The sequence below is a fragment of the Colobus angolensis genome, unplaced genomic scaffold (assembly GCF_000951035.1).
Source record: "Colobus angolensis palliatus isolate OR3802 unplaced genomic scaffold, Cang.pa_1.0 Scaffold459, whole genome shotgun sequence".
Lineage (NCBI taxonomy): Eukaryota > Metazoa > Chordata > Mammalia > Primates > Cercopithecidae > Colobus > Colobus angolensis.
Window position 1 is genome coordinate 1,227,318 of NW_012118032.1, and position 12,273 is coordinate 1,239,590.

Below are 12,273 nucleotides of genomic sequence, written 5' to 3' on the forward strand. Positions count from 1 at the left end.
AACTACAAAAATAACCTGGGCAGGGTGGCATGTGCCCGTAGTCCTGGATACTCAGGAGGCTGAGGCAGATGAATCATTTGAATCTGGGAGGCAGAGGTGGCAGTGAGCCAAGATCACACCACTGCACTGCAGCCTGGGTGACAGAGCCAGACTCCGTCTCAAAAAAATAAAAAATAAAATAAAAATAATAATGGGAGGCATTTGTTTTGCATGACTCAGTTTCCAAGCTGAACTTTTCCTTGTGGCATGGTGATTTTGGGGCCCTGAGATTTTATTTTTTATTTTCCTTTCAAATATACAAGAACATTTTTTCCATGTGTTTCATACAAGGAACATGCCAAGTTTTCTGGAAGCGGGAAGAACAGTTTTCTGGTGACTATTCATGTTTTCCTCCTCCAAAGGCGTGTCTCCTTCACGAGACAAAAAGAAGTATCTTTGTCATCAGTTCTTCCATCCTGATGTCCACGAATGGACACAGACAACACTAAATAGCCAAGAGAGGGGAGTTCTGTGCACACAGATAAGTGACTGTACGTGTGGGTGATGCAGCCAAATCCATTTTTCATATTTGTAGATTTCTGCAAACTTTAGAAAAGAAGCGTATTGCACTTCTACAAACATATCTATTGATATACAAATAAATCTAAAGTATGCTTATTTGTCTTACTTCTCTAAAGGGGAAATCTTCATAAGGAATGTGAGCAGAAGTTGGGTTCTATTTGCTACAATCACATAGAGAAATCCCAGTGCAGGTCTAAGCATGTTTCCAAGAGCTATCGCACAATTTCAGAATTATTTTCTTTCTTTTGCAAGTATCGCTGTATCCATTTACTTAAACTTATTTATTTTGTGTCAAATTTTCTGCGGAATCCGTGCAACATCAAACAAGTGCAGTGTCTTAATGGATACATCAGCAGCACAACTTTAGATTGAAACTCTTCTTAGAAAGCGCTGAAACAAAGGCTCTCACAGGAGACTTTCAGCACAGAAAATGGCATGTCAACATTGCAGTGCTATCCTTCGAGAGATGGCTTGCATACATATTTTATGAATGCAGGAAAACAGTCTCACAATAAATTTTAGAGTCATGTTTATTTCATATGCACGTGAACATGGAACCTACAGAAAATTTGCAATTTTCTTTTGATGCCTGACCAGAATAATCAGTAGGTCAAAGAATATCATTTACTTGAACCTGTGGTTTGGGGGCAGAGATCTGTGCAGCAGAATATGAAAACACCTGAGCATCCTATGGCAAGACTTAGGACACCACTAGGCCCTGCAGATAATGCAAGAATCTTTAGCTGGAGAGGGACTTATTTGTTGATGTAAAAGACTAAAAGCAACAGGAAGAAAAAATCCAAGTATTTGAGGAAAAATGTTCAGAAAATAGAAAATAATTCAGGAGGAAAAATGAAGTTGTAAACATTCAGAATATGAAAAGATAGTTATTCCTTCTCCTTAGTTTCTTTAGCCCAGTAGTTTTCTGCAAACCCATAAAATGGACTATTTTGTTAACAGAGTTGTTGAAACTGTCACTGAATTTACTTAAAATACAATTCTTACAATGCTTGTAAAACAATTTCCCAAATTTAGGGACATATCTTTATTTGAATTGTGAAATTATGTTATTTAGAAATTATTCAGTTTTAAGAACTAAACTACTTTATGTGAATATCTCATGCATACAGATCAATATTTTATTCTTCTAAGTGTTAAACTAAATATAACCTAAAGCTGCCTCTGGATATATTCTAAGCTCGTCCTGAAGGTGTCTCTGTCCACAGTGAAGTGCAGCCTAACTAGGTCTGTAAACAGACTGGAACTCACTCTTGTGCCAGTCACTGACTTTTGGCCAAAGGCTGCCACCTTGCAAACCATGTTCAAATAAAGCAAAATGCTGACTTTTCATCAGTCCAGGTGTTTGTCTACCTCGCTTTTATTTTCTGTGTCACTTTCCTTTTTTGTCCATACCTTTGACCTCTAGCAGGCTCAGTCTCTCTGAATCTGTTCTGGTTTGAGAACTGCCCCATCCATGAATTCTTCTTTGCTCAATTAAACACTTTAAATTTAATTTGTCTAAGGTTTTTCTTTTAACATATGTATAATATTATGTCAAATAAAAATACCTTTGCTATACTGTATTTGCTCAAAATAAAACTCCAAAAGGTTACTTCAAATCTGCCTATTCATTTGTGCACAGTTACTTTTCCTGGTGATATATTTTCTTAGGTTGTAGAGGCATGCTTCAGTTCCAGACAGTGTGACTCCAGATGATCTATTGAATTGGAATTACTGGGTTCAAATAACTATCCTGTTCATTAACAACCTATGAAACCGGGAAAATTACATAGCCTTGTAGGGCTGTACTACCCCAATTTGTAAAACACAGAAAAGCGTGGTACCTGTTATCCAGGGCAGGTAAAGAAACTAAGTGAGACAATTTCGTTTACACAGAACAATATCTTGCACATGACATGTGATTTAAAAGCCAGATCAATAAAAGAGATAAAATGTATTTGCTGTTGAAGGATCAGTAAAAGAGACCTTCTGGGGAATGAGATGTGAGATTTGCAAAAGGTAGTAAGAACAGCCTGGGCAACATAGCGAGACCCTGTCTCTAAAAAAAAATAAAATAAAATAAATAAAATTAGCCAGGTGTGGTGGTGCATGCCCGTAATCCTTTGGGAGGCTGAGACGGGAGGATTGTTTGAGGCTAGGAGTTTAAGACCAGCCTGGGCAACATAATGAGACCTTATCTTTCCAAAAAAAAAAAAATTAGAAATTAGCTGGATGCAGTGGCAGGCGCCTATAGTACCAGCTACTCAGGAGGCTGTGGTGGAGGATTGCCTGAGGCCAGCAGTCCAAGGCTGCAGTGAGCTATGATTATGCCACTACACTCCAGCCTGGGCAAAAAACATTAAAAAAAATGTTTAAAGCCAGGCATGGTGGCTCAGAGATACAATCCTAGCACTTTGGGAGGCTGAGGCAGGCAGATTGCCTGAACTCAGGAGTTCGAGACCAGCCTGGGCAATGTGGTGAAACACAATCATTACTAATATACAAAAATTACCTAGGTGTGGTGGTGTGCATCTGTAGTTCCAGCTACTTGGGAGGTTGAGGCACAAAAATTGCTTAAACTCAGGAAGTGGTGCTTGCAGTGAGCTGAGATCACACCACTGCATTCCAGTCTGAGCAACAGAGTGAGACTGTCTCCCGCCCACCTCCCCTGACTTAATAAAAATAAAAATAAAAAATAAATTAAAAAAAGATAATAAGGTTAAAGTAATCAGTGTGTTAGAAGTAAATATAAGTAGACTTAATGAGGCTTGATATAATTTTAAAAACTGTAACCTGAACCAATACAAATACATACAAAAAGTATGTTAAACAGCAAGATCTGAATCTGCCATAATGTCAAAAAAAAAAGTAACTTAGTGAATATATTCATTCTATTTTTTTTACTTAAGAGCAACTGAAATGGTGTGTGAAACTCTTCATAAGAATTTCCTTGTGTTATGTCCTATATTTGAATTCCATTTGAAGACCAGACAGGGTTCTCTTTTGCTCTCATGGCCAGGATGCAAGACAAGACATTAACATTTCAGAGAGTTCCACTCATATTTTAAAATACGTAAGATGGTGTAGTTGTATGGTGGAATTATGGACTTCATCTGCACATTTAAAAAAACATTCCTTACTAAAAAGGAGCCCACTATAATTAGCTGTTACAATTCAGATATATAATTGTTTTACGTAGTATATAAAATGTATATACTACATGTGTATGTAAGTACGTACTCACAGCTGCCCTCATGTGCTGTTCGTATACCCAGTATTTTCCAGCTGCTCTTTGAATGATCAAATCCTTTCGGTTCTTCAGGTCTCCGGTTTATCACCATTCACAGGTTTGCTGTTTGCGCTTTATCAAACTAGAACTCCATGGCAGCCCTGCAGAGCTGTTTGAATTTCCTAATTATTTGTTTGTTAATTTATTTGTCAATGTCTGTTTGTCCTATGAGGGTAGAAGGTGCTTTAGAGAAGAGAGTTTGTGTTTGTGTGAGATGCAGAGTCCATGGCTCTGCCTGAATTGCGCATCACTTATTCAGTAAATTACTATTGATTGAATGCTTGTGAAAGAGGAATGTTTTCCACTTTAAGGGGAAACTGCTCTTCTGGGAGGCCCATTAAGTTTTCCACTCTCTTGATAGAAAAAGCACATTTGCAGGTGCCTGTAACAAAACAGTGTTACTTTGCATTTTCAAATGGATACATGCATTCAGTGAAAGGGTTGCCAAGTTGCAACACCTCAGAGGAAGAGTGAAGCTCCCCTGGATGGGGTTCCTTTGTGTTCCTGTTGGAGTCCATAATGAAAAGCACAGGGGGCTTAAACTTCATGTGAAACAACTCAGTGTGTTTCATTTATTTCTGCTTTTCATGCTCAACTGGCAGTTTTAAACATTCTCCGCATTTGCAGCTTCCTATGACTAACAATGGATGCAAAGTGGATGAACTAATGTAAATAGATTTCAAAATAATTTCAATAAGAAAATCATTGGCCTCCTTTTCCATGTCTTATTTTTCCTCCTCCTCCCCCTGTTTCTTCTTAACTTGTACTATCTGTGTTAATTTTTTTAAGTGGTAAATGGGAAGGGGAAGCCTTCTAAATAACAGTTCTGTCATATTCACTCAACAATTTTTTTTTTTAAGATGGAGTCTCACTCTGTCTTTCAGGCTGGAGTACAGTGGTGCGATCTCGGCTCACTGCAACCTCCACTTCCCAGGTTCAAGTGATTCTCGTGCCTCAGCCTCCTGAGTAGCTGGGACTACAGGCGTACACCACCGCACCTGGCTAATTTTTGTATTTTTAGTAGAGACAGGGTTTCACCGTATTGGCCAGGCTGGTCTTGAACCCCTGACCTCAGGTGATCCACCTGCCTCAGTCTCCCAAAGTGCTGGGATTATAGGCATGAGCCACAGCACCCAGCCTCAGTCAAAAATTTAACCACTTCTTATAAAGTCTTGTTCTTACCTTGGTGTTATCAGAACCAACAAAAACAATTCAGGCAATTATTAGTTTAAGATTCTCAAGAGAGGCATATTTCTTTGAAATTACTTAAATAAAAATGTAGATTAATTGCTGTGGAAATGAGAACATATAATCACTTTAGATATTGGTGAAAAATCCTTGAGGCAACATTCAAGTATTCAGAATTCAGAGACTACGTACACTAAATTATGTTTTCTCAATGGCCTTTTTTTTTCTGGAAAACCTGTTGACTTGAAATTAGATTTAGATATATGTGGGGAAAAGAGAGATCAGACTGTTACTGTGTCTATATAGAAAGAAGTAGACATAAGAGACTCCATTTTGTTCTGTATTTGAGATGTTGTTAATCTGTGACCCTACCCCTAACCTTGTCCTTGCAAGAGACAGGTGCTGTAGTGACTCAAGGTTTAACGGATTTTGGGCTGTGCAGGGTGTGCTTTGTTAAACAAGTGCCTGAAGGCAGTATGCTGGTTAAAAGTCATCACCATTCTCTTAATCTCAAGTACCCAGGGACAGGTAAATTGCCAAAGGTCGCAGGGACCTCTGCCTAGGAAAGCTAGGTATTGTCCAAGGTTTCTCCCCATGTGATAGTCTGAAATGTGACCTCGTGGGAAGGGAAAGACCTGATCGTCCCCCAGCCTGACATCTGTGAAGGGTCTGTGCTGAGGAGGACTTAGTATAAGAGGAAAGAAGGTCTCTTGGCAATTGAGATAGAGAAAAGCATCTGTCTCCTGCCCGTCCCTGGGCAATGGAACATCTCGGTGTAAAACCCGGTTGTATGTTCTATTTACTGAGAAAGGAGAAAACCGCCTTAGGGCGAAAGGTGGGACTTGCTAGCACAATACTGCTCTTTATGCACTAAAAAGGTTTATGGAGATGTTTGCATATGCATATCAAGGCACAGCACTTTTCCTTCAACTTATTCATGTCACAGAGATCTTTATTCATATGTCTTACTGCTGACCTCCCTATGATGATCCTATTATCCTACCACTTCCCTTTTTCTAAGATGGTAAAGATAATGATCAATAAATACTGAGGGAACTCAGAGACCGGTGCCGGCGTGGGTCCTCTGTATGCTGAGCGCCGGTCCCCTGGGCCCACTTTTTCTTTCTCTATACTTTGTCTCTGTGTCTCATTTCTTTTCTCAAGTCTCTCGTTCCACCTACCGAGAAAGGCCCACAGGTGTTGAGGGGCAGGCCACCCCTTCAATATATATGTCTTTCTTATATAATCACCATTAAATGATTTTTAATATACTTAAATTCCTCTGAAATTTTGTATATGCTTTTTAAATTTTACTTAAACTCTTCACTAGATGTGTATCTTTGATTTGTGTATTTGTTGATAAAGTATTAACTGGCAATTAAAAAAACCAAAATGTATTTTGAAGTTCTAAATCCTAAAAATATATTCTTATTCTTAATGATGGTCAGGAACACATATTTTTATTAATAGTAAGCCATACTTAGGCTTAACAAATCTCTTATCTCAAGAAGGATAAACAGAAGTGGAATAAAAGCTTATGTCAAATATACACCACAACAAAACTGCACTTGCTTACATCTTAGCAAAACAATGGCTGGAGAGAGCTGTATGGCGAGATCAGTACCTGTTGCTGGTGTGTTCTGCCTTCGTATGGCTTCATTTATTCATTTCCATCCTGTATAATGAATAGCTGAGGGCAAACCTTGTGACCATCTGGATAGATGGTTTCATGGGAGGGAGATCTGATCATGAAGAAATTTTGGATTACAGCCATAGGAAGGTAAATAGCAACTTGGTTGGTGATATGCTTTGTCTGTGTCCCCACCCAAATCTTATCTTGAATTGTAGCTCCCATAATCCCCATGTGTCGTGGGAGGGACCTGGGGGAGGTGATTGAATCATGGGGGTGGATCCCCCATGCTGCCGTTCTCAAAATAGTGAGTTCTCACTCGATCCATTGGTTTTATAAGGGGCTTTTCCCCTTTTGCTCAGCAGTTCTCCTTTGCTTCTCCTTCCACCACGATTGTAAGTTTCCTGAAGCCCCCGGCCATGCTGAACTGTGAGCCAATTAAACTCTTTCCTTTATAAATTATCCAGTCTCAAGTATGTCTTTGTTAGCAGTGTGAGAACAAACAAATATAGTTGGCCAATGGGAATCATGTGAATCTTGTCAAAGATTGAGGAGGATTTTTCTTTTTTTCAGATGGAGTATCTCTCTGTCTCCCAGGCTGGAGTGCGTGGCACCATCTCAGCATGCTACAACCTCCACCTCTGGGGTTCCAGTGATTCTCCTATTCTCCTGCCTCAGCCTCCCCAGTAGCTGGGACTAAGGCGCGTGCCGCCACATCCGACTAATTTTTGTATTTTTAGTAGAGACGGGGTTTTACTATGTTGGCCAGGCTGGTCTCAAACTCCTGACCTCAGATGATCTGCCCACCTTGGCCTCCCAAAGTACTGGGATTACTGGCATGAGCCACTGTGCCCAGCCTGAGGCCAGATAGCTGAAGTGAAAGAGCACACTGACTGTAACACACGCCCCTGGGGCTTCTGCAGCTGTCAACACTCAACCCTACAGGCTGCTGTGGGGTCAGAGTCCAAGCTCGACCTGCTCATCTGCATACTCCCCCCAGGGATGTGAGCTGCAGGGCCCCGAAGTGAGCCGCACGCCATCACATGCTCCATCACATGCCCTGTTAGGGTGATGAGGGAACTTCTGTCATTTCACCAGCATCTGCTTTAGGGGAGGCCTTAGGTAGTGGTGGAAGGGGAAGGGGAGCTGATGTGTGCAGAGATCACAGGAAAACAGTGGAAAAGAGAGAAAGAGGGGGAAATGCCAGGCTCTTTTTAACCATTAGCTCTAGTGGGAATGAATGGAGAAGAGCTCACTCCCCTGTCCTCCAGGAAAGACATTAATCTGTTCATGAGGGACCCACCTTTATGACCCGAATACCTCTCATTATGCTCCATCTTCAACACTGCAATCACATTTCAATATGAGGTTTGCGAGGACAAGCATACAAACTGCAGCAGAGAGTGATATAAATGCTAGGGAAGCGTTTGTATTTTTTGAAGCAAGCATTTTTTAAAGCAAAATAATGTGTAACCATATTAAAATGAGTCTACTACATTTATTGTTTAAAGCAGTTTTTCTTTGCTGAAATTGCTACATTTCTCTTTAGGCATTATTTACTAAGGGGATTCATACTCAAGGCACTTGAAAATATTTGGTGGTGGTGGTGATTTCATTTTTTTGCAGGGGGTATTTCTTTGAGAATTGCAAGTAGAGCTAGATTTCCAAACACACACAAAACACCCAGGAAGGCACCAAACAACACCATGATTTTACTTGTCTTGTATAATCCTATGTTATTCTCATTCTCTTATCTTATTCTCCTCCTTTTTATTTTGTTTTTTTTTTAATATTTATTTATTTATTTTTGAGATGGAGTCTTGCTCTGTTGCCCAGGCTGGAGTGCAGTCACAGGATCTCAGCTCACCGCGACCTCTGCCTCCTGGGTTCAAGTGACTCTCCTGCCTCAGCCTCCTGAGTAGCTGAGATTACAGGCATGCACCACCACGCCCAGCTAATTTTTAATATTGTTTTGGTAGAGATGGCATTTTGTCATACTGGCCAGGCTGGTCTCAAACTCATTTCTTCAGTTGATCCACCCACCTGTGCCCATTGCTGCTTTCTCTTTCTCTTCTTGGCTGAAGAAAGCAGAAATTCCAGTTAACCATTGTTATGGTATGAAGAAATCTGCAGGAAAAACCTATAGCCTTGGATCACAGCGAAAAGAAAGAAGGCTCTGAAACATGACTGGGGTCAGTCTAAAGGACTTCTCAAATAGGAAGGAACCCATATTTCAAGCAAGTTTATTTTCATCATGTCCACTAACATCCTACAGGGAAAAACAAGTTTCGAGGTTACTCTCAACATCAGCAAAGATGACCAAGAGCCAGACAATTCGAAACAAGGATAATGACTGCAGTGGATCAAAACAGATTTAAAAGGGTTAATAATGATATACCTATCCTCCCCCAGCCCCACAGAAAAATATAAAAAACATTTAAACCTCACTTTTATTGGGTTCTAAGAATTATTAGATTTTAGAAATGTTATGTAAGCAGATACTAACTTCTCTCTTCGAAATCTGCACTGATGTTAGTTTGGCCATGAAACTTGCTTTGTCCAATGGAATTGGAAAATATGTAATTCAAAGATCTAAACCACTGGAATTTTATTTTTTTTATTTTTATTTTTTTGAGATAGAGTCTTGCTCTATTGCACAGGCTGGAGTGCAGTGACATGATCTTGGCTCACTGCAACCTCTGCCTTGAGGGTTCAAGCGATTCTCCTGCCTCAGCCTCCTGAGTAGATGGGATTATAGGCACTCACCCCAACGCCTGGCTAATGTTTTGCATTTTTAGTAGACACGGGGTTTCACTATATTGGCCAGACTGGTCTGGCACTCCTGGCCTCAAGTGATCTGCCTGCCTCGCCCTCCCAAAGTGCCGAGATTACAGGCATGAGCTGCTGCGCCCAGCCTGAAATTTTATTTTATTTTTAGACTTAAAGGCATGTGAGTAGAGGAACTAAATCATGTGACAGGCAGGGTAACTTAGGCAACTGTGACTTTTGCATCTCTGATTATGGATTAAGTCATGTCCTTAACTGAAATGTTTTGTAAACTATTGTACATTTAAAGGGCTTCAGGGAACCCTCCTTCCCTGTTCACTGTAGATCTTCATTATAGATTAACTTTCTTCTTACATTCTTCACACAGAAGCTTCATGGTTATCACATTGTGTGAGCTGGAAAATTAAATATATTCTTTTAATTTGGAAAGGAAATGAAAACAAGCTGTAAAGAAAAGAAAATAAGCTGTACAGAGAAAAACCAAACTGTCACTAGTTAAATTATTGTAACTCATAAACAAGCTTTGTCTAGAATATGGTGTAATCCTACTAAATTTATTTTGTTTTTATGCCTATATAAACAAGATCTTAACTTTTTTTTTTTTTAAGATGAAGTCTCACTGTCACCCAGGCTGAAGTGCAGTGGTGTGATCTCGGCTCACTGCAACATCTGACTCCTGGGTTCAAGTGATTTTCCTGCCTCAGCCTCCCGTTTAGCTGGGACTACAGGTGCGCACCACCACACCTGGCTAATTTTTGTATTTTTTCTAGTAGAGACAGGGTTTCACCATATTGGCCAGGCTGGTTTTGAACTCCTAACCTCATGATCTGCTCGCCTCAGCCTCCCAAAGTGCTGGAATTACAGGTGTGAGCCACTGCTCCCAGCCCAAGCTCTTAACTTTTAACTTCAGAGCACTGGCCCTGTTTCTCTGGAGTCTGTTTGCTAGGTGGCTATTCCGAGATTTGGGCTCTGATAAACTCTATTCCTAATCATGTTTTCTATACCTTGTTTAACATAGACAGGATATTACTAAATGTGACACAAATAAAGTTGTTTGAAGTGAACTTTCACAGTAAAACCTGCCCTCCTGTAATTCTGCCATTGCTGTACTAAGAAGACATAGTCCACTGTTTCAAGTAGGTAGGAGCTATGTGGGTTCACCCTGGAAGTAATCTGTTGCTTGAAATCAAGCCCAAGTCTAGGACAGCTAATTCCACAGCCTAATTCTGGTAGAAACACAGGAAATGAGTGGGAATCAGTATCTTTTTAGAAGTCATTGGATGTCGAGATGGCTTATTATACAGCATTGCTATGGGCTCAATGTTTGGGTCCCTCCTGAAATGTATACAGTGAAGTCCTCTGATATGGTTTGGCTGTGTCCCCACCTACATCTCATCTTGAAATGTGGCTACCATAGTTCCCACGTGTTGTGGGAGGACCTGGGGCAAGTAATTGAATAATGGGGGTGGATCTTTGCTGTGCTGTTCTCATGCTAGTGAATAAGTCTCATGAGATCTGATGGTTTTATAAATGAGAGTTCCCCTGCACATGCTCTCTTGCCTGCTGCCATGTAAGACATGACTTTGCTCTTCATTCACCTTCAACCATTATTGTGATGCCTCCCCAGCCATGTGGAACTGTGAGTTCATTAAACCTATTTTTTTCTTTATAAATTACCCAGTTCTGACTATGTCTTTATTAGTAGCATGAGAACAGACTAATACACCCTCATTCCCAATGGAATGGCCTTTGGAGATAGGGCCTTTCAGAGATAATCATGTTTAGATGAGATTATGAAGCTCTTGCCCCTATGATGTGATTAGTGTCCTTGTAAGAAGAGGAACAGACATCAGAGCTTTCTCTGTGACAATAAGGCAGCCATCTGCAAGCCAAGAAAGGAGCACTCAATGGGGAACCAAATGGGCAAACACCCTGCTCGTGGACTTAACCTGCTCTAGAACTGTGAGAAAGTACATGTCTGTTGCATAAGACCCCCAGTTCATGGTATTTTGTTCTGGCAGTTCTACCCTTCTAATACCAACATATTTTGTCAGCCATGAACTGGTGCATAAATGGACCTGTTACATTTATAACCTATTACACTGATCATCTTTTAAGATTGCTATATAAAGGTAAAGAATAAGCCAGCTATACCATCTGCTTTGTATGGTTCCAGGACGTTTCTCTTTATAGAAATAATCCAGCTAATAGACTGAAAAGAACTGGAATTTCACCATCTTGAAACCAAATAAAGAATATAATAATGGATTTCTAAGTAATGATCACTGGTGGTTGTTCAACAAAAAGAGAGGCAATCTTGGTGATGGTATATATCTATAAAGTGTTTTTGATTAAAAACAAAAAACCTGTACATGTTCAAGCCTCTGCTGCTAACTACAGAAAATATTTAAAAACAAAAGAAAAAGGTAAGGTTTCCCTGCATATGTAATGAACAAATTTCATACTGGATAAAATCTGCAGGATAAATGGTCTTTTAAAAAACAACTACATTGCCAGAAAAGAAAATAAAAAGAGATTCTAAATAAAGAGACCTTAAAAGCTATATCAAATAATGCAATATGTAGACTTTAATTGGATTCCAACTGAAATAGATTAGTAGTATACATATATTTGATACTATACAGGCAATCAAAATACTTGCTAGATTATGGAAATATTGAATTATTTTTAATAATTAATATTTACACATTGTTAATATTTAGAATGATAGTGTGGTTATATATTAAAAGAGTTCTCATTTTTTTCAGATTAATATCAAAATATTTACAGGTGAAATCATGTGGTAGGTAGAAATTGC